Raw genomic sequence first — 20,812 nt, 5'->3', positions numbered from 1 at the left:
CAGAGGGTTGCAATTCCATTGAATTGGGGATAGTTTAACTAAAATATGCCACAAGACCTAGAATTGCCTTGTCTCCCACAGAAGAAGGTTCACGGTTCTAAACAATCATTTAAAAAAATTAATTTAAGATAAATTCCCCAAATTCCAGGGTTTAACTTCCCATGGAACATTTCCCGGAAAGATTCCGACCCTTTGCAACCCTATTCATGCCGCAATTCACCGACTCACTCACTCACACACCCTCCCTCTCTCTCGGCCCGGCCTGGTTTGAGCTGTGCTTAGTAAGGTGTGTATTAGCCCTCTGGTAAAGGGATACACATAATTACAGCCAACTGCTAATGATTTAAATAATGGTGTCTGGGCTGATTCTGGGGGATTCTGAAGTGAGATCAATTAGACAAAGTAGCAGAGGTGTTATCTGTGTCTTGATCAAACACAGCCTGAGGCAGAGACTGCTTTTTGTCTTTCTCAGAGGAGCAGACACATTCAGTAGGAACCTGCTTTTTGTCTTTCTCAGGGGAGCAGACACATTCAGTAGGAACCTGCTTTTTTTCATTACACCCATCTCTTCTCTCATTCCCCTCACCTCTCCTCTTCTCCCCGCCACCTCTCCTCTTCTCTCCGTCCCCCCACCTCTCCTCTTCTCTCCGTCCCCCCACCTCTCCTCTTCTCTCCGTCCCCCACTTCTCCTCTTCTCTCCGCCATCTCTCCTCTTCTCTCCGCCCCCTCACCTCTCCTCTTCTCTCCGTCCCCCTCACCTCTCCTCTTCTCTCCGTCCCCCTCACCTCTCCTCTTCTCTCCGTCCCCTCACCTCTCCTCTTCTCTCCGTCCCCCTCACCTCTCCTCTTCTCTCCGTCCCCCTCACCTCTCCTCTTCTCTCCGTCCCCTCACCTCTCCTCTTCTCTCCGCCATCTCTCCTCTTCTCTCCGTCCCCCTCACCTCTCCTCTTCTCTCCGTCCCCTCACCTCTCCTCTTCTCTCCGTCCCCTCACCTCTCCTCTTCTCTCCGTCCCCCTCACATCTCCTCTTCTCTCCGTCCCCTCACCTCTCCGTCCCCCTCACCTCTCCTCTTTTCTCCGTCCCCCTCACCTCTCCTCTTCTCTCCGTCCCCCACCTCTCCCCTTCTCTCCGTCCCCCCACCTCTCCTCTTCTCTCCGTCCCCCCACCTCTCCTCTTCTATCAGTCCCCCCACCTCTCCTCTTCTATCAGTCCCCCCACCTCACCTCTTCTCTCCGTCCCCTCACCACTCGTCTTCTCTCCTCTCCGTCCCCTCACCACTCGTCTTCTCTCCGTCCTCTCACCTCTCGTCTTCTCTCCGTCCCCTCACCTCTCATCACCTCTCCGTCCCCTCACCTCTCCTCTTCTCTCCGTCCCCTCACCTCTCCTCTTCTCTCCGTCCCCTCACCTCTCCTCTCCGTCCCCTCACCTCTTCTCTCCGTCCCCTCACCTCTTCTCTCCGTCCCCTCACCTCTTCTCTCCGTCCCCTCACCTCTTCTCTCCGTCCCCTCACCTCTTCTCTCCGTCCCTCACCTCTTCTCTCCGTCCCCTCACCTCTTCTCTCCGTCCCCTCACCTCTTCTCTCCGTCCCCTCACCTCTTCTCTCCCCCTCACCTCTTCTCTCCGTCCCCTCACCTCTTCTCTCCGTCCCTCACCTCTTCTCTCCGTCCCCTCACCTCTTCTCTCCGTCCCCTCACCTATCCTCTTCTCTCCGCCATCTCTCCTCTTCTCTCCGTCCCCTCACCTCTTCTCTCCGTCCCCTCACCTCTTCTCTCCGTCCCCTCACCTCTCCTCTTCTCTCCGTCCCCTCACCTCTTCTCTCCGTCCCTCACCTCTTCTCTCCGTCCCCTCACCTCTCCTCTTCTCTCCGTCCCCTCACCTCTCCTCTTCTCTCCGTCCCCTCACCTCTTCTCTCCGTCCCCTCACCTCTCCTCTTCTCTCCGTCCCCTCACCTCTTCTCTCCGTCCCTCACCTCTTCTCTCCGTCCCCTCACCTCTCCTCTTCTCTCCGTCCCCTCACCTCTTCTCTCCGTCCCCTCACCTCTTCTCTCCGTCCCCTCACCTCTTCTCTCCGTCCCTCACCTCTCCTCTTCTCTCCGTCCCCTCACCTCTCCTCTTCTCTCCGTCCCCTCACCTCTTCTCTCCGTCCCCTCACCTCTCCTCTTCTCTCCGTCCCTCACCTCTTCTCTCCGTCCCCTCACCTCACCTCTTCTCTCCGTCCCCTCACCTCTTCTCTCCGTCCCCTCACCTCTCCTCTTCTCTCCGTCCCCTCACCTCTTCTCTCCGTCCCCTCACCTCTTCTCTCCGTCCCCTCACCTCTCCTCTTCTCTCCGTCGCCCCACCTCTCCTCTTCTCTCCGGTCCCCCACTTCGCCTCTTCTCTCCGCCCCTCACCTCTCCTCACCTCTTCTCTCCGTCCCCCCACCTCTCCTCTTCTCTCCGTCCCCCCACCTCTCCTCTTCTCTCCGTCCCCTCACCTCTCCTCTTCTCTCCGTCCCCCTCACCTCTCCTCTTCTCTCCGTCCCCCTCACCTCTCCTCTTCTCTCCGTCCCCTCACCTCTCCTCTTCTCTCCGTCCCCTCACCTCTCCTCTTCTCTCCGTCCCCTCACCTCTCCTCTTCTCTCCGCCATCTCTCCTCTTCTCTCCGTCCCCCTCACCTCTCCTCTTCTCTCCGTCCCCTCACCTCTCCTCTTCTCTCCGTCCCCTCACCTCTCCTCTTCTCTCCGTCCCCCTCACATCTCCTCTTCTCTCCGTCCCCTCACCTCTCCGTCCCCCTCACCTCTCCTCTTTTCTCCGTCCCCCTCACCTCTCCTCTTCTCTCCGTCCCCCCACCTCTCCCCTTCTCTCCGTCCCCCCACCTCTCCTCTTCTCTCCGTCCCCCACCTCTCCTCTTCTATCAGTCCCCCCACCTCTCCTCTTCTATCAGTCCCCCCACCTCACCTCTTCTCTCCGTCCCCTCACCACTCGTCTTCTCTCCTCTCCGTCCCCTCACCACTCGTCTTCTCTCCGTCCTCTCACCTCTCGTCTTCTCTCCGTCCCCTCACCTCTCATCACCTCTCCGTCCCCTCACCTCTCCTCTTCTCTCCGTCCCCTCACCTCTCCTCTCCGTCCCCTCACCTCTTCTCTCCGTCCCCTCACCTCTTCTCTCCGTCCCCTCACCTCTTCTCTCCGTCCCCTCACCTCTCCTCTTCTCTCCGTCCCCTCACCTATCCTCTTCTCTCCGCCACCTCTCCTCTTCTCACCGCCATCTCTCCTCTTCTCTCCGTCCCCTCACCTCTTCTCTCCGTCCCCTCACCTCTTCTCTCCGTCCCCTCACCTCTCCTCTTCTCTCCGCCATCTCTCCTCTTCTCTCCGTCCCCTCACCTCTTCTCTCCGTCCCCTCACCTCTTCTCTCCGTCCCCTCACCTCTCCTCTTCTCTCCGTCCCCTCACCTCTTCTCTCCGTCCCCTCACCTCTTCTCTCCGTCCCCTCACCTCTCCTCTTCTCTCCGTCCCCTCACCTCTCCTCTTCTCTCCGTCCCCTCACCTCTTCTCTCCGTCCCCTCACCTCTCCTCTTCTCTCCGTCCCCTCACCTCTTCTCTCCGTCCCCTCACCTCTTCTCTCCGTCCCCTCACCTCTCCTCTTCTCTCCGTCGCCCCACCTCTCCTCTTCTCTCCGGTCCCCCACTTCTCCTCTTCTCTCCGCCCCTCACCTCTCCTCGCCTCTTCTCTCCGCCCCTCACCTCTCCTCACCTCTTCTCTCCGTCCCCCCACCTCTCCTCTTCTCTCCGTCCCCCACCTCTCCTCTTCTCTCCGTCCCCTCACCTCTCCTCTTCTCTCCGTCCCCCTCACCTCTCCTCTTCTCTCCGTCCCCCTCACCTCTCCTCTTCTCTCCGTCCCCTCACCTCTCCTCTTCTCTCCGTCCCCTCACCTCTCCTCTTCTCTCCGTCCCCTCACCTCTCCTCTTCTCTCCGCCATCTCTCCTCTTCTCTCCGTCCCCCTCACCTCTCCTCTTCTCTCCGTCCCCTCACCTCTCCTCTTCTCTCCGTCCCCCTCACATCTCCTCTTCTCTCCGTCCCCTCACCTCTCCGTCCCCCTCACCTCTCCTCTTTTCTCCGTCCCCCTCACCTCTCCTCTTCTCTCCGTCCCCCCACCTCTCCCCTTCTCTCCGTCCCCCCACCTCTCCTCTTCTCTCCGTCCCCCCACCTCTCCTCTTCTATCAGTCCCCCCACCTCTCCTCTTCTATCAGTCCCCCCACCTCACCTCTTCTCTCCGTCCCCTCACCACTCGTCTTCTCTCCTCTCCGTCCCCTCACCACTCGTCTTCTCTCCGTCCTCTCACCTCTCGTCTTCTCTCCGTCCCCTCACCTCTCATCACCTCTCCGTCCCCTCTCATCACCTCTCCTCTTCTCTCCGTCCCCTCACCTCTCCTCTCCGTCCCCTCACCTCTTCTCTCCGTCCCCTCACCTCTTCTCTCCGTCCCCTCACCTCTTCTCTCCGTCCCCTCACCTCTTCTCTCCGTCCCCTCACCTCTTCTCTCCGTCCCCTCACCTCTTCTCTCCGTCCCCTCACCTCTTCTCTCCGTCCCCTCACCTCTCCTCTTCTCTCCGTCCCCTCACCTCTTCTCTCCGTCCCCTCTCCTCTTCTCTCCGTCCCCTCACCTCTTCTCTCCGTCCCCTCTCCTCTTCTCTCCGTCCCTCTCCTCTTCTCTCCGTCCCCTCACCTCTTCTCTCCGTCCCCTCACCTCTTCTCTCCGTCCCCTCTCCTCTTCTCTCCGTCCCCTCACCTCTTCTCTCCGTCCCTCACCTCTTCTCTCCGTCCCCTCTCCTCTTCTCTCCGTCCCCTCACCTCTTCTCTCCGTCCCCTCACCTCTTCTCTCCGTCCCTCACCTCTCCTCTTCTCTCCGTCCCCTCACCTCTCCTCTTCTCTCCGTCCCCTCACCTCTTCTCTCCGTCCCCTCACCTCTCCTCTTCTCTCCGTCCCCTCACCTCTTCTCTCCGTCCCCTCACCTCTCCTCTTCTCTCCGTCCCCTCACCTCTTCTCTCCGTCCCCTCACCTCTCCTCTTCTCTCCGTCCCCTCACCTCTTCTCTCCGTCCCCTCACCTCTCCTCTTCTCTCCGTCCCCCACCTCACCTCTTCTCTCCCGTCCCCCCACCTCACCTCTTTTCTCCGCCCCTCACCTCTCCTCACCTCTTCTCTCCGTCCCCCCACCTCACCTCTTCTCTCCATCCCCCTACCTCTCCTCTTCTCTCCGTCCCCCCACTCTCCTCTTCTCTCCGTCCCCCCACCTCTCCTCTTCTCTCCGTCCCCCTTCTCACCTCTTCTCTCCGTCCCCTCACCTCTCCTCACCTCTTCTCTCCGTCCCCTCACCTCTCGTCTTCTCTCCGTCCCCTCACCTCTCGTCTTCTCTCCGTCCCCTCACCTCTCGTCTTCTCTCCGTCCCCCTTCTCACCTCTTCTCTCCGTCCCCTCACCTCTCGTCTTCTCTCCGCCCCCTCACCTCTCGTCTTCTCTCCGTCCCCCTTCTCACCTCTTCTCTCCGTCCCCCTTCTCACCTCTTCTCTCCGTCCCCTCACCTCTCGTCTTCTCTCCGCCCCCTCATCTCTCATCACCTCTCCTCTTCTCTCTGTCCCATCTCCTCTCCTCATCTCCTCTTCTCTCTCTTTCCTCTCCTCTTGTTTTTTCTTTACCCTTATGATGCCTTCAATCACCTTTTTTTCTATGTTCTCCAGTCTCTTCAGCCCTGTCAGTTCTAGTCTCCAGTTGTGTTCCAGAGGTATCATGTCTGTTCAGATAGTCTTTACTTCTCTGTTGAATCCCCTAGTAAGGATAGTTGCAGTAAATCCTAGAATGTCCAGAGGAATGAGAGTTCTCTTTCTTCCTGTGCTGGGCTACCTGGGGCAGCAGAGGAACAATCCCTCAAATGGAGAAACAAAGACAGCCTTGTTAATAATAATAATAATAATAATAATAATAATAATAATAATAATTGTTAACGTGGTGCTGTGCAGAACTCTGCTCTCTCTGTGTGTACCCTCTCTCCTATTTCTCTCTCGTTCTCTCTCTGTGTACCCTCTCTCCTATTTCTCTCGTTCTCTCTGTGTGTAACCTCTCTCCTATTTCTCTCGTTCTCTCTCTGTGTACCCTCTCTCCTATTTCTCTCGTTCTCTCTGTGTGTACCCTCTCTCCTATTTCTCTCTCGTTCTCTCTCTGTGTACCCTCTCTCCTATTTCTCTCGTTCTCTCTGTGTGTAACCTCTCTCCTATTTCTCTCGTTCTCTCTGTGTGTAACCTCTCCTATTTCTCTCGTTCTCTGTGTGTACCCTCTCTCCTATTTCTCTCTCGTTCTCTGTGTGTAACCTCTCTCTATTTCTCTCTCGTTCTCTGTATGTAACCTCTCTCCTATTTCTCTCTCGTTCTCTGTGTGTAACCTCTCTCCTATTTCTCTCTCGTTCTCTGTGTGTAACCTCTCTCCTATTTCTCTCTCGTTCTCTGTGTGTAATCTCTCTTATTTCTCTCGTTCTCTCTGTGTACCCTCTCTCCTATTTCTCTCGTTCTCTCTGTGTACCCTCTCTCCTATTTCTCTCTCGTTCTCTGTGTGTAACCTCTTTCCTATTTCTCTCTCGTTCTCTGTGTGTAACCTCTCTCCTATTTCTCTCTCACTCTCCGTATGTAACCTCGCTCTCTCGCTCTCTGTCTACCTCTCTCGCTCTCTCTCTCTCTGTCTACCTCTCTCGCTCTCTCTCTCTCTGTCTACCTCTCTCGCTCTCTCTCTCTCTGTCTACCTCGCTCGCTCGCTCGCTCTCTCTCTCTCTCTCTCTCTCTCTCTCTCTCTCTCTCTCTCTCTCTCTCTCTCTCTACCTCTCTACCTCTCTACCTCTCTATCTCTCTATCTCTCTATCTCTCTATCTCTCTATCTCTACCTCTCTACCTCTCTACCTCTCTACCTCTCTACCTCTCTACCTCTCTACCTCTCTACCTCTCTACCTCTCTACCTCTCTACCTCTCTACCTCTCTACCTCTCTACCTCTCTCTCTCTCTCTCTCTCTCTCTCTCTCTACCCCTCTCTCTCTCTCTCTCTCTGTCTACCTCTCTCACTCTCTCTCTCTCTCTCTACCTCTCTCGCTCGCTTCTTGTCCTAGTCACTGGAACAGAATGATGAACTCAACTCAACTGCACAATGAATAGATTAAAGTTTAATTTGCACATTTTGAATAGGAGGCAGTGCAACCGTTGGTTCCGTGTTTCCCCATTGGAATCCAGTCATAATTACTCTGGTTGGCAGACATTACATCTCTCAGGGTGGAGCGGAGTGGGAACACACACACACACACACACACACACACACACACACACACACACACACACACACACACACACACACACACACACACACACACACACACACACACACACACACACACACACACACACACACAGTCGTAGGGGTCTATCTCGGCCAGGTTAATAAAATGGGGGGTTGCTCCACAGTGCAGTTATTATTCATCCTTGCGTGAAGCGAGAGAAGGCCATACACCAGAGAAAATTACATTTGCGTAACGCAGCCTTTTAATCTGTGTGTGTGTGTGTGTGTGTGTGTGTGTGTGTGTGTGTGTGTGTGTGTGTGTGTGTGTGTGTGTGTGTGTGTGTGTGTGTGTGTGTGTGTGCGCGCGCGCTAGGGGTGTAACTGTTCACCAGACCCACAGTTTGGTATGTATTGCTTTGGAGTTTGTTTTGGTACAGTGGAAGTGAAATGCCTACAGTTACTGTAGTTATTTCTGGTTTATTTAAGTGTTGTTCTTCCTGATTACAGATGTGATCTTTAGTCCTGTAAGGCCAGTCCCAGGATGCCTGACCCTAACTGGGCTCAGGGGCCGCTCATTTAGTTCAAATCAAAAGGGAATTGTATTTTTCTTCATTAAACAGTCCAAAATCATACACAGTTATACAAACAGTATCATACTCACTCATTCATCTTATACAACAATTAGATGTAAACCTCATATCTGAGGCTGTTATATAAACAGCGTTATGGTAATGTGGCCACACCGTGTCCCATGAGCCCCAAGTTGTAACAAACGGACCAGTTTGTAGCTGGATTCTTCACCGATCTTTTAAATCAAATCAAATCAAATCAAATTTTATTTGTCACATACACATGGTTAGCAGATGTTAATGCGAGTGTAGCAAAATGCTTGTGCTTCTAGTTCCGACAATGCAGTGATAACCAACAAGTAATCTAACTAACAATTCCAAAACTACTGTCTTATACACTTATACATACTTTCTCCGGAACATGAAATTTGTTCGTACCTCAAGCTCTGTGAGGTGGAAGGATTTCCTTTGTCCTCTATGAAAATTGACTCTCTCTATACTGTGTGTCCATGAGGAGATCCTCAGGAATTTACAACGTCTCTCTGACCACAGCAACCTAGTTGAAGGAGGAAAGGGGGAGGCAGGGAGACGGGGATGGGGCTTGCTATACCCAAAGAGGCCAACGTCATGACACTTGCTTCTATAGAGCAGGTACTCCCTATTTGCTGAAATGTGTGTGAGTGGACGAAATTCATAACGTCGCTTGAGCTATTTCACGAGGTGCTGAAACCCCCTATTCTTCACAACCACTGACAATGGGTGCACATCCTCCACTATGAAACACATCATCCACTATAAAACACATCATCCACTATAAAACACATCCTCCACTATAAAACACATCCTCCACTATAAAACACATCCACCACTATAAACCACATCCACCACTATTAAACACATCCACCACTATAAAACACATCCTCCACTATTAAACACATCCTCCACTATAAAACACATCCACCACTATAAAACACATCCACCACTATAAAACACATCCTCCACTATGAAACACATCATCCACTATAAAACACATCCTCCACTATAAACCACATCCTCCACTATAAAACACATCCTCCACTATAAAACACATCCACCACTATAAACCACATCCTCCACTATAAAACACATCCTCCACTATAAAACACATCCTCCACTATAAAACACATCCTCCACTATAAAACACATCCTCCACTATAAAACACATCCTCCACTATAAAACACATCCTCCACTATAAAACACATCCTCCACTATAAAACACATCCTCCACTATAAAACACATCCTCCACTATAAAACACATCCTCCACTATAAAACACATCCTCCACTATAAAACACATCCTCCACTATAAAACACATCCTCCACTATAAAACACATCCTCCACTATAAAACACCTCCACATCCTCCACTATAAAACACATCCTCCACTATAAAACACATCATCCACTATAAAACACATCATCCACTATAAAACACATCCTCCACTATAAAACACATCCTCCACTATAAAACACATCCTCCACTATAAAACACATCCTCCACTATAAAACACATCCTCCACTATAAAACACATCATCCTCCACTATAAAACACATCCTCCACTATAAAACACATCATCCACTATAAAACACATCCCTCCACTATAAAACACACCCTCCACTATAAAACACATCATCCACTATAAAACACATCCTCCACTATAAACCACATCCTCCACTATAAAACACATCCACCACTATAAAACACATCCTCCACTATAAAACACATCCTCCACTATAAAACACATCCACCACTATAAAACACATCATCCACTATAAAACACATCCTCCACTATAAAACACATCCTCCACTATAAAACACATCCTCCACTATAAAACACATCATCCACTATAAAACACATCATCCACTATAAAACACATCATCCACTATAAAACACATCCTCCACTATAAAACACATCATCCACTATAAAACACATCATCCACTATAAAACACATCATCCACTATAAAACACATCCTCCACTATAAAACACATCCTCCACTATAAAACACATCCTCCACTATAAAACACATCCACCACTATAAACCACATCCTCCACTATAAAACACATCCTCCACTATAAAACACATCCTCCACTATAAAACACATCCTCCACTATAAAACACATCCACCACTATAAAACACATCCTCCACTATAAAACACATCCTCCACTATAAAACACATCCTCCACTCTTGTCATTTCTTTGGCCAGAGGGGAGACGGTAGTTTTGTTGTTTGCTCCGGGGGAATACTGGGGTGACGACAGTGTAAATGTGTCTACCTGTTTGAGGTGTTGGCAGCTGCATAGACTGTTCTGGTTGAGCAGTGGTGACACACTCTCTGTTCATTGTAGTTCTAATCTGCTGGGAAGCCAACATGTTCCCAACGTGAAGACTTTAAACGATGGCGCATCCTCCTGGTTGATCCAACTCTCTCCGTCATAAAGAAGCAGCTCCCGGCTGCGCCTCACAAAAAGACAGTTGGAAATGCGTCTGTTGAGATTTAAATGTTGGTTCCAGCGTGGGCGTACAGGCTCCTGTTTTAATGGAATATCCTGAAATGTTTTTTCAGCTTAGATGTATTCAAGAGGCCTACAACGCAGCGTTGGCATATCCTATAGGCCTAGCGTTTACATTTTAATGTACTAGAGTTCACAGTGCAGACTGAACCGAGGTCCCTGTACTGAGCGGTTCGGTGCTAATACATGTACTGGTACACCCCTAATGTGTGTGTGTGTGTACTGTTACACCCCTAATGTGTGTGTGTGTAAAACACTTCGTCCCTTAAAGACACACATTGTTTTTGATCCATGTACAAATGGATGTCTTTGTCTTGCGGTAGACGTCTTTGTCTTGCGGTAGGCGTCTTTGTCTTGCGGTAGACGTCTTTGTCTTGCGGTAGACGTCTTTGTCTTGCGGTAGACGTCTTTGTCTTGCGGTGGACGTCTTTGTCTTGCGGTGGACGTCGTTGTCTTGCGGTGGACGTCTTTGTCTTGCGGTAGACGTCTTTGTCTTGCGGTAGACGTCTTTGTCTTGCGGTAGACGTCTTTGTCTTGCGGTAGACGTCTTTGTCTTGCGGTAGACGTCTTTGTCTTGCGGTAGACGTCTTTGTCTTGCGGTAGACGTCTTTGTCTTGCGGTAGACGTCTTTGTCTTGCGGTAGACGTCTTTGTCTTGCGGTAGACGTCTTTGTCTTGCGGTAGACGTCTTTGTCTTGCGGTAGACGTCTTTGTCTTTGCGGTGGACGTCTTTGCGGTGGACGTCTTTGCGGTAGACGTCTTTGCGGTGGACGTCTTTGCGGTAGACGTCTTTGCGGTAGACGTCTTTGTCTTTGCGGTGGACGTCTTTGTCTTTGCGGTGGACGTCTTTGTCTTTGCGGTAGACGTCTTTGTCTTGCGGTAGACGTCTTTGTCTTGCGGTAGACGTCTTTGTCTTGCGGTAGACGTCTTTGTCTTGCGGTAGACGTCTTTGTCTTGCGGTAGACGTCTTTGTCTTTGCGGTGGACGTCTTTGCGGTGGACGTCTTTGCGGTAGACGTCTTTGCGGTAGACGTCTTTGTCTTTGCGGTGGACGTCTTTGTCTTGCGGTGGACGTCTTTGTCTTGCGGTGGACGTCTTTGTCTTGCGGTGGACGTCTTTGTCTTGCGGTGGACGTCTTTGTCTTGCGGTGGACGTCTTTGTCTTGCGGTAGACGTCTTTGTCTTGCGGTAGACGTCTTTGTCTTGCGGTAGACGTCTTTGTCTTGCGGTAGACGTCTTTGTCTTGCGGTAGACGTCTTTGTCTTGCGGTAGACGTCTTTGTCTTGCGGTAGACGTCTTTGTCTTGCGGTAGACGTCTTTGTCTTGCGGTAGACGTCTTTGTCTTTGCGGTGGACGTCTTTGCGGTGGACGTCTTTGCGGTAGACGTCTTTGCGGTGGACGTCTTTGTCTTTGCGGTGGACGTCTTTGTCTTTGCGGTGGACGTCTTTGTCTTGCGGTGGACGTCTTTGTCTTGCGGTGGACGTCTTTGTCTTGCGGTGGACGTCTTTGTCTTGCGGTGGACGTCTTTGTCTTGCGGTGGACGTCTTTGTCTTGCGGTGGGCGTCTTTGTCTTGCGGTGGGCGTCTTTGTCTTGCGGTGGACGTCTTTGTCTTGCGGTAGGGCGTCTTTGTCTTGCGGTAGACGTCTTTGTCTTGCGGTAGACGTCTTTGTCTTGCGGTAGACGTCTTTGTCTTGCGGTAGGCGTCTTTGTCTTGCGGTAGACGTCTTTGTCTTGCGGTAGACGTCTTTGTCTTGCGGTAGACGTCTTTGTCTTGCGGTAGACGTCTTTGTCTTGCGGTAGACGTCTTTGTCTTGCGGTAGACGTCTTTGTCTTGCGGTAGACGTCTTTGTCTTGCGGTAGACGTCTTTGTCTTGCGGTAGACGTCTTTGTCTTGCGGTAGACGTCTTTGTCTTGCGGTAGACGTCTTTGTCTTGCGGTAGACGTCTTTGTCTTGCGGTAGACGTCTTTGTCTTGCGGTAGACGTCTTTGTCTTGCGGTGGACGTCTTTGTCTTGCGGTGGACGTCTTTGTCTTGCGGTGGACGTCTTTGCGGTGGATGTCTTTGCGGTAGACGTCTTTGCGGTAGACGTCTTTGCGGTAGACGTCTTTGTCTTGCGGTGGACGTCTTTGTCTTGCGGTGGACGTCTTTGTCTTGCGGTGGACGTCTTTGTCTTGCGGTGGACGTCTTTGTCTTGCGGTGGACGTCTTTGTCTTGCGGTGGACGTCTTTGTCTTGCGGTGGACGTCTTTGTCTTGCGGTGGACGTCTTTGTCTTGCGGTGGACGTCTTTGTCTTGCGGTGGACGTCTTTGTCTTGCGGTAGACGTCTTTGTCTTGCGGTAGACGTCTTTGTCTTGCGGTAGACGTCTTTGTCTTGCGGTAGACGTCTTTGTCTTGCGGTAGACGTCTTTGTCTTGCGGTAGACGTCTTTGTCTTGCGGTAGACGTCTTTGTCTTGCGGTAGACGTCTTTGTCTTGCGGTGGGCGTCTTTGTCTTGCGGTGGACGTCTTTGTCTTGCGGTGGGCGTCTTTGTCTTGCGGTGGACGTCTTTGCGGTAGACGTCTTTGTCTTGCGGTGGACGTCTTTGTCTTGCGGTGGACGTCTTTGTCTTGCGGTGGACGTCTTTGTCTTGCGGTGGACGTCTTTGTCTTGCGGTGGACGTCTTTGCGGTGGACGTCTTTGCGGTAGACGTCTTTGCGGTAGACGTCTTTGCGGTAGACGTCTTTGCGGTAGACGTCTTTGCGGTAGACGTCTTTGCGGTAGACGTCTTTGCGGTAGACGTCTTTGCGGTAGACGTCTTTGTCTTTGCGGTGGACGTCTTTGTCTTGCGGTGGACGTCTTTGTCTTGCGGTGGGCGTCTTTGTCTTGCGGTGGACGTCTTTGTCTTGCGGTGGACGTCTTTGTCTTGCGGTGGGCGTCTTTGTCTTGCGGTGGGCGTCTTTGTCTTGCGGTGGGCGTCTTTGTCTTGCGGTGGGCGTCTTTGTCTTGCGGTGGGCGTCTTTGTCTTGCGGTGGGCGTCTTTGTCTTGCGGTGGGCGTCTTTGTCTTGCGGTGGACGTCTTTGTCTTGCGGTGGACGTCTTTGTCTTGCGGTGGACGTCTTTGTCTTGCGGTGGGCGTCTTTGTCTTGCGGTGGATCTTTGTCTTGCGGTGGGCGTCTTTGTCTTGCGGTGGGCGTCTTTGTCTTGCGGTGGGCGTCTTTGTCTTGCGGTGGACGTCTTTGTCTTGCGGTGGGCGTCTTTGTCTTGCGGTGGGCGTCTTTGTCTTGCGGTGGGCGTCTTTGTCTTGCGGTGGGCGTCTTTGTCTTGCGGTGGACGTCTTTGCGGTAGATGTCTTTGTCTTGCGGTGGACGTCTTTGTCTTGCGGTGGACGTCTTTGTCTTGCGGTGGACGTCTTTGCGGTAGACGTCTTTGTCTTGCAGTGGACATCGTTGTCTTGCGGTGGACGTCTTTGTCTTGCGGTGGACGTCTTTGCGGTAGACGTCTTTGCGGTAGACGTCTTTGTCTTGCGGTGGACGTCTTTGTCTTGCGGTGGACGTCTTTGTCTTGCGGTGGACGTCTTTGTCTTGCGGTGGACGTCTTTGTCTTGCGGTGGACGTCTTTGTCTTACGGTGGACGTCTTTGTCTTGCGGTGGATGTCTTTGTCTTGCGGTGGATGTCTTTGTCTTGCGGTGGATGTCTTTGTCTTGCGGTGGATGTCTTTGTCTTGCGGTGGATGTCTTTGTCTTGCGGTGGATGTCTTTGTCTTGCGGTGGGCGTCTTTGTCTTGCGGTGGGCGTCTTTGTCTTGCGGTGGGCGTCTTTGTCTTGCGGTGGGCGTCGTTGTCTTGCGGTGGGCGTCTTTGTCTTGCGGTGGACGTCTTTGTCTTGCGGTGGGCGTCTTTGTCTTGCGGTGGATGTCTTTGTCTTGCGGTGGATGTCTTTGTCTTGCGGTGGATGTCTTTGTCTTGCGGTGGACGTCTTTGCGGTAGACGTCTTTGTCTTGCGGTGGACGTCTTTGTCTTGCGGTGGACGTCTTTGTCTTGCGGTGGACGTCTTTGTCTTGCGGTGGGCGTCTTTGTCTTGCGGTGGACGTCTTTGTCTTGCGGTGGGCGTCTTTGTCTTGCGGTGGGCGTCTTTGTCTTGCGGTGGACGTCTTTGTCTTGCGGTGGACGTCTTTGTCTTGCGGTGGACGTCTTTGTCTTGCGGTGGACGTCTTTGTCTTGCGGTGGACGTCTTTGTCTTGCGGTGGACGTCTTTGCGGTAGACGTCTTTGTCTTGCGGTGGACATCGTTGTCTTACGGTGGATGTCTTTGTCTTGCGGTGGACGTCTTTGTCTTGCGGTGGACGTCTTTGCGGTAGACGTCGTTGTCTTGCGGTAGACGTCGTTGTCTTGCGGTGGACGTCGTTGTCTTGCGGTGGACGTCGTTGTCTTGCGGTGGACATCGTTGTCTTGCGGTGGACATCGTTGTCTTGCGGTAGATGTCTTGTATCAGAGGTTGAAGACATAATGAGTGATTTTGTGTTCTTCAGTTAAACCAACGGTGGGTAGTTCCAGCTTTAAATAACTCCATCCATTGTCTGAACTACCTGTATGAATGACGCTATTCAGAGAAACGCAGTCGACCAACAGCTTTCATTATCAAACCGTACAGTATCTACATGGAGGCAGGGGGGCTTGGTGCCGTCAGTACCCAGGATGAAGGCAGTGATGCTAGGCATCGACACAGACATGGTCGTCTGCTCCATCCCTCCAGTAGGCTCTCTCTATAGAATGTGATTATCCTGACGCAGGCTCTCTCTATAGAATGTGTTTATCCTGGCGTAGGCTGTCTGTATAGAATGTGATTATCGTGGCGTAGGCTCTCTGTATAGAATGTGATTATCCTGGTGTAGGCTCTCCATAGAATGTGATTATCCTGGCGTAGGCTCTCCATAGAATGTGATTATCCTGGCGTAGGCTCTCTCTATAGAATGTGATAATCCTGACGTAGGCTCTCTGTATAGAATGTGATTATCCTGGCGTAGGCTCTCTCTATAGAATGTGTTTATCCTGGCGTAGGCTGTCTGTATAGAATGTGATTATCCTGGCGTAGGCTCTCTGTATAGAATGTGATTATCCTGACGTAGGCTCTCTATAGAATGTGATTGTCCTGGCGTAGGCTCTCTATAGAATGTGATTATCCTGGTGTAGGCTCTCTCTATAGAATGTGATTATCCTGGCGTAGGCTCTCTCTATAGAATGTGATTATCCTGGCGTAGGCTCTCTCTATAGAATGTGATTATGCTGGCGTTGGCTCTCTGTATAGAATGTGATTATCCTGGCGTAGGCTCTCTGTATAGAATGTGATTATCCTGGCGTAGGCTCTCTCTATAGAATGTGATTATCCTGGCGTAGGCTCTCTCTAAATAATGTGATTATCCTGGCGTAGGCTCTCTATAGAATGTGATTATCCTGGCGTAGGCTCTCTATAGAATGTGATTATCCTGGTGTAGGCTCTCTGTATAGAATGTGATTATCCTGGCGTAGGCTCTCTATAGAATGTGATTATCCTGGCGTAGGCTCTCTCTATAGAATGTGATTATCCTGGCGTAGGCTCTCTATAGAATGTGATTATCCTGGCGTAGGCTCTCTCTATAGAATGTGATTATCCTGGCGTAGGCTCTCTCTATAGAATGTGATTATCCTGGCGTAGGCTCTCTATAGAATGTGATTATCCTGGCGTAGGCTCTCTATAGAATGTGATTATCCTGGCGTAGGCTCTCTATAGAATGTGATTATCCTGGCGTAGGCTCTCTATAGAATGTGATTATCCTGGCGTAGGCTCTCTCTATAGAATGTGATTATCCTGGCGTAGGCTCTCTATAGAATGTGATTATCCTGGCGTAGGCTCTCTCTATAGAATGTGATTATCCTGGCGTAGGCTCTCTCTATAGAATGTGATTATCCTGGCGTAGGCTCTCTCCATAGAATGTGATTATCCTGGCGTAGGCTCTCTCTATAGAATGTGATTATCCTGGCGTAGGCTCTCTCTATAGAATGTGATTATCCTGGCGTAGGCTCTCTATAGAATGTGATTATCCTGGCGTAGGCTCTCTCTATAGAATGTGATTATCCTGGCGTAGGCTCTCTATAGAATGTGATTATCCTGGCGTAGGCTCTCTCTATAGAATGTGATTATCCTGGCGTAGGCTCCATATGGATTGAGATCAAAGGGGATACTGAGAACAGACCCCAGAACATTCCCTGCTCGGTTAACTTCTCCTTCACAACCCTGACTGGGAGTCCTGGTCTGGCTCCATTGGGAATGGATCTGGGAATGGTTTGTGATGACAGACAGGTTGTTCCATGTCATTTCAACAAGCCATGAGCCCCACCATGTCAGATTATTCTGAAATCCTTTGTTAGAAACAGATGAGATGTTTGCCTGAGTTACACCAGGAACGCACAATCCCTCCATCAGTGCTCAGACTGTCCGCAATAGGCTGAGAGAGGCTGAACTGTGGGCTTGTAGACCTGTTGTAAGGCATGTCCTCACCAGACATTACTGGCAACATGGTCGCCTATGGGCACAAACCCACCATCGCTGGACCAGAAAGGACTGGCAGAAAGTGCTCTTCACAGACGAGTCGCGGTTTTGTCTCACCAGGGGTTACACCGAGGCCTGTACTCTGGAGCGGGATCGATTTGGAGGTGAAGGGTCCGTCATGGTCTGGGGGCGGTGTGTCACAGCATCATCGGACTGAGCTTGTTGTCATTGCAGGCAATCTCAACGCTGTGCTTTACAGGGAAGACATCCTCGTCCCTTATGTGGTACCCTTCCTGCAGGCTCATCCTGACATGACCCTCCAGCATGACAATGCCACCAGCCATACTGCTCGTTCTGTGCGTGATTTCCTGCAAGACAGGAATGTTAGTGTTCTGCCATGGCCAGCGAACAGCCCGGATCTCAATCCCATTGAGCATGTCTGTGACGTGGTGGATTGGAGGGTGAGGGCTAGGGACATTCCCCCCATTAATGTCCGGGAACTTGCAGGTGCCTTGGTGGAAGAGTGGGGTAACATCTCGCAGCAAGAATTTGCAAATCTGGTGCAGTCCATGAGGAGATGCACTGCAGTACTTAATGCAGCTGGTGGCCACATCAGATATTGACTGTTACTTTTGATTTTGATCCCCTCTTTGTTCAGGGACACATTATTCCATTTCTGTTAGTCACATGTCTGTGGAACTTGTTCAGTTTATGTCTTAGTTGTGTAATCTTATGTTCATACAAAATATTTACACATGATAAGTTTGCTGAAAATAAACTCAGTTGACAGTGAGAGGACTTATTTTATTTTATGAATCCTAGAAATTAAAATGACCAATTTGGAGATCAAATTATATTTCAACAAAATGTTTCAGGAATGGTAATCATATCTGTTTGTAACAACAGAAAGGATTTCAGAACATTCTGAGATGGTGTGTGTCCATATCCTCTTAATTTAGGTGGAACGACCGTATAAGGTGGTGGGAAACCGGACCAAGCTGATTTCTTTACAGGAAGAGTAATCACTTTAACCTTTGCGCGTGTGTTGATTGGAAGCAGCTGTCTCTCACACATTACAGGACATTGGAGGTTAACAGCAGGGCAACGGGGCTAATTACCTCAGCCCAGAGAGGATAGAGTATAGCTTTACACAGTATTAAATCATAGAGTAACACTGACACAGACTGCACATGGACTCACTCACTCACTCACTCACTCACTCACTCACTCACTCACTCACTCACTCACTCACTCACTCACTCACTCACTCACTCACTCACACACACACACACACACACACACACACACACACACACACACACACACACACACACACACACACACACACACACACACACACACACACACACACACACACACACACACACACACACACACACACACACACATACACACACACGCACACACACACAGATGAACACACACTGAGATGCACACACACACACACACACACACACACACACAACCACACACACACACACACACAACCACACACACACACACACTGTAGGTTGGATATCCTGTCTAAAAACATTGACCCTTACTGGTCTGAATATTGACTTTGATCTCAGGCCGTTCTTAGGAACAAATCTTATAAATGGATATTCTTTCTACAGTTTATTAGCGAACACCTAATATGTTCCCCCTGTTGATGATGCTCATAATACATTAAGGTTGAACCAAAATATTACATGTAACAAATATGAAATTAAATACGTAACAATTATGTGAAATTGAGTTAAACAATAATGTATGTTGATGCTAATTCCATGTACAATATTCCATGATGTTTCTATATGATGACAATAGCATAATATATTTAATATGCCATATACTTTAAATGTATTTGTATTTTTTATATACAGTTTCACCCCTGACTATTGTCATTGGTTGCACCAAATGCACTGTTTGTCTACTTAACCTGGTTCAAGTGTTGGTGACATTACCTTGATAAAGGCACGGTGATGCCGAAACGTTGGTAAATACCAGTAAACTGCTGGGAGTTCATAGTCTGCAACGATGTTTACTTTGATAGTTCATAGTTTATTTGCCTTTTAGTCAGCACCTCCACACAAACACATTTTCCTGGGTGTGCGCCAGCTCATGTTTTTACACACACACACACACACACACACACACACACACACACACACACACACACACACACACACACACACACACACACACACACACACACACACACACACACACACACACACACACACACACACACACACACACACACACACACACACACACACACACACACACACACACACACACACACACACACACACACAGAAACCCATAGGCCGAATCTCTGAAACCCACAACCCAAATCTCTCCAACCCCCAGTCAGTCAGACGGTCACATTGCAATATGAGAAACCACATCACACATGGTTTATATGACTTATATTATGACTAAAATATTTCTGCTGTGTGTGTTCTTTTGGAGTTGTGTGGGCTAAGCAGCCGAGAGAGAAGGTTTTGTCCAGAGTTGTGAAAGAGGAATCAAATGTTCAGCCTTGTTCTGATGAAGGAACACACAGCCTGATGAGTGACGGTCGTCATGCAGCGCCTCACAACACTCTGAGTGCTGACAATGACAACTAATGCAGCCCCATCACGTGACACACAGTGCAATGCTGTGCAGGCATCTTAGGAGACATCTACCCATAGCACTGATGACATGTGGGGGTGGGGAGGCAGGGAGGGGGGGGGGGTAGGGAGTTCATGGGACAGTTACCCAGCTCTAATCTGGAACTGGACTCCAACAATCACAAAGTCCCAGTGAGAGCTGCCACTGTGGTGTCTAGCTCTACTATTTCATCATATCAAAGACCCAGTGAGAGCTGCCACTGTGGTGTCTAGCTCTACTATTTCATCATATCAAAGACCCAGTGAGAGCTGCCACTGTGGTGTCTAGCTCTACTATTTCATCATATCAAAGACCCAGTGAGAGCTGCCACTGTGGTGTCTAGCTCTATTTCATCATATGTCCCTCGTAATGGTTTCTCAGAGAGCTTACTTCACTTTGGCTTTTGTGAGGAGACTGGAGGGCAGAGCCTGAGTCCCAGTTTGTGTTGATTCTCACTCTGTCCCTCTGTTCTGTCCTCATTAAACGTTGTTATGCACTGATTAACCTGTTGCGATGAGCAATCCCGTATCCGGGAGCAACATTTTCACAAAAACAAGAAAAGCATTCAAATAAAATCATTTACCTTTGAAGAACTTTGGATGTTTTCAATGAGGAGACTCTCTGTTAGATAGCAAATGTTCAGTTTTTCCAAAAAGATTATTTGTGTAGGAGAAATCGCTCCGTTTTGTTCATCACGTTTGGCTAAGAAAAACCCCCGAAAATTCAGTCATTACAACGGCAAACTTTTTTCCAAATTAACAACATAATATTGACAGAAACATGGCAAACGTTGTTTAGAATCAATCCTCAAGGTGTTTTTCACATATCTATTCGATGATAAGTCACTCGTGGCAGTTTGGTTTCTCATCTGAACAAAATGGAAAAATGCACGCACCTGGAGATTACACAATAGTTTCGACGGAGGACACCGAGCGGACACCTGGTAAATGTCGTCTCTTATGGTCAATTTTCCAATGATATGCCTACAAATACGTCACAATGCCTCAGACACCTTGGGGAAACGACAGAAAGTGTAGGCTCATTCCTTGCGCATTCACAGCCATATAAGGAGACATTGGAACACAGCGCATTAAAAATCTGGCTCACTTCCTGTATGAAATTTAATCTTGGTTTCGCCTGTAGCATTAGTTCTGTGATACTCACAGACAATATCTTTGCAGTTTTGGAAACGTCAAAGTGTTTTCTTTCCAAAGCTGTCAATTATATGCATAGTCGAGCATCTTTTCGTGAA

The 20,812-nt window shown here is 49.9% G+C and overlaps 1 protein-coding gene across 1 annotated transcript in view; it reads left to right on the top strand.

Moving 5' to 3' along the window:
* The first annotated feature begins 470 nt into the window (after positions 1–470).
* Positions 471–20,812, top strand: part of LOC124021741 (plexin-B2-like) — an 83,728-nt gene continuing 63,386 nt past the window's right edge. Inside the window, exon 1 of the mRNA XM_046336873.1 lies at positions 471–534. The gene's annotated coding sequence lies outside the window, so the exon portion shown is untranslated. The remainder of the gene's footprint in view (positions 535–20,812) is intronic.

The sequence above is a fragment of the Oncorhynchus gorbuscha genome, unplaced genomic scaffold (assembly GCF_021184085.1).
Source record: "Oncorhynchus gorbuscha isolate QuinsamMale2020 ecotype Even-year unplaced genomic scaffold, OgorEven_v1.0 Un_scaffold_1193, whole genome shotgun sequence".
Classification (NCBI taxonomy): domain Eukaryota; kingdom Metazoa; phylum Chordata; class Actinopteri; order Salmoniformes; family Salmonidae; genus Oncorhynchus; species Oncorhynchus gorbuscha.
The sequence above is the reverse complement of the archived record's forward strand: the minus strand, read 5'-3'. Positions and strand labels throughout refer to the sequence as shown.